The following is a 2,639-nucleotide window of genomic DNA, read 5'->3' as shown; positions in this document are numbered from 1 at the left end:
AATATATAATTTTTTTGTATATATAAATAATTAAATTTGAGATAAATAGATTAAAAATTTTAGAAATTTAATTTATTAGTTTAAAAATAATTATATATAAATAATTTAAAGAGACTATTTTTAAAAAAATAAAATTTTTTAGAGATTATTTAAGATTTTTAATTTTTTTTTTGTGAGTGTTTTATACTATATCTTAGAGATTGATTTATCTAAATTACACACGTAAAAATTTGATCATATGTGTAAGTCAACATTCGACGTCAACAATTATCATTAACGACTAATAAAGGGAATTGTATTGTCTAACGAAAGTAAATGTTAGAGACTATTTTGTATATTTTAAAATTTAAGAGACTAAAATGTCTAATTTTAAAATTTTAGAGACTAATTTAAATAATTACTCTTAATTTTTTTAAACACTTGGATTTGATTTAATAAAACTTATATTTTTCAAAAATAATTTATGAAAATTAACTTTTAAAATATGTCTTTCTAAAATTATAGCATCTATGTTTAACAAAATAATTTTAAAAATTTAAAATATTAATTATAATAAATTTAAATATAAAAATTAAATTTAAAAATTAATTTATATTAGAAGTTATAATCAATTTTTTAATTTTTATAAGTATAAATTAACTTTAAAAAATTTTATCTTTAAATATTTTTAAAAATATTTCTATTCTTTAAAAACTGCAACCACACGTATATATTTTTTGTTTATCAAATACAAAATTAAAGGTTCAAAAAAAAAAAATTCCAATCCAAAGCTTAACGGTGCTCTTCACATACATTGCTTTATTTGTTAATGACATACAGTAACCCTGGAAAATTTACTTTATTAAAATAATTGGCCAACAAAATTACAGATATTTTAAACTTAATTTGTCAGTTTACACATAAATTAAATCAATAAAATTTGATTTATGCTAAAAAACTCAAAACATCTAAATCGAATTCAGCCACTTGGATTTAGTAATTTAGGAGAGAAAATGCTTCATTTTAGGAATTTAGAACTTTGATAAAAATAAATTTGATTTATACACGAATGATAGATAAATATAAATTGAACGAGACCAATCCGATTTATTAAGAATAATCTATATAATAAGTCAAAGTATGTTACTTTAATTTAGTCTTATATTCTCTATTTAAGGTTCGACTTCCATTCATATGATTTACATTATATCATTTTAACATCAAAGAACATATTAATACATACTAAATTAGATTGATTTAAATAAAAAATTGATTTATTCAAATAGTACTCAAAATTGATATATTTAAATATTGGTTTAAATTAAATATATTTATATTCTATTAATATTTGAAATTTATTTTTTAATTTAAATAGCTCATCTATAGTTTCAATATGTGCATTTAAACCATACTCCAAATTTTTAAAATAAATTTAAATCATACTTCAAAAGTTTTATCAATAATAAAATATAATATATAATACAATATAATTAATGGGAGTATCAACTAGCTCTCGTTCAATTCACCTTTATCAAAATTCAAGACTTTTAAAATCAAGTATTCTCTCCTAAACTACTAAATGGAAATAGCTAAATTTGATTTACATACATGTCTTCAGCTTTTGAGCATAAATTAAATTTGACTTATTTGATATATATAAATTAACAAATCGAGATTAGCTTATATCTTCAAGTAGGATAGACATATAATCAAATTAAAATTAGGACATTTATATAATTTTGTTGGTCAATTATTTGATTAAAATAATCCGTGTTAAGTGTTAATCCTTGTAAACTCCATATCATTAACTAATTAATTTTAACGAGATTTTATGGTGCCTTTTAAATTGTTTTCTAACTTACCTAAAATAAAATGTTTGTATTAGACATTTATGCGCGTATAACCAATTACCGTTAATACCAACATTAATTTCTTATTATTGTTAATGACTTATGCCACATCTCCAAGACTCCAAGCAAACTTGCATGTTTTTTTTAATGGTGTGTTTATTTGATGTGAAAATGGGAGGAAGGAAAATGGATGAAAAGAAATAGGAAGGAAAATAGTTATTTTTTTTTGTTTGGTTGAAGAGAGAAATGGGAGAGGAAGAAAAATGGGTGGAAAAATATTGGTGGGACCTACCAATTTTTTTTTTCTCTAACAATGGAGAGAAAATGGAGAGAAAATTAAATCTCTCTCTCTACTTCTAATATTATCCCTTTACTTTTTTTATATCATTTATATTATAAAGATAAAATTGTCTTTTTATAACATTTCTTTCCTTCATATTTTTCCTTCATCCAAACACATATAAAGAAAATAACAATCCACTCAATTTCTTTCCTTTCCTTTCTTTCCTTTCTATTTCTTTCTTCTCTATTTCTTTCCTTCCAACCAAACATAGCCTAAGAGAATAAATAATGAAAGTTTTAACGCACTTATTAAACGCATAAAAATTTAAAGAATTAACATTTAATTTGTATTTTTATAATAAAAATATTAAATATTTTTTAATAAGACTCGTTTAGATTGAATTTTTTTAGAGTAAAGTGACAATTAAATTTTTAAAAATTTCAAAAAAAAAGTATTAATTTGATCCTTACAATAGCAGTGTATATTTTATATTCTATCAAGTTATCACATAAGATTTAATAGTGGTG

Source organism: Arachis duranensis, chromosome 3 (assembly GCF_000817695.3).
Source record: "Arachis duranensis cultivar V14167 chromosome 3, aradu.V14167.gnm2.J7QH, whole genome shotgun sequence".
In the NCBI taxonomy this organism is placed as follows: domain Eukaryota; kingdom Viridiplantae; phylum Streptophyta; class Magnoliopsida; order Fabales; family Fabaceae; genus Arachis; species Arachis duranensis.
Note: the sequence above shows the minus strand (reverse complement) of the source record.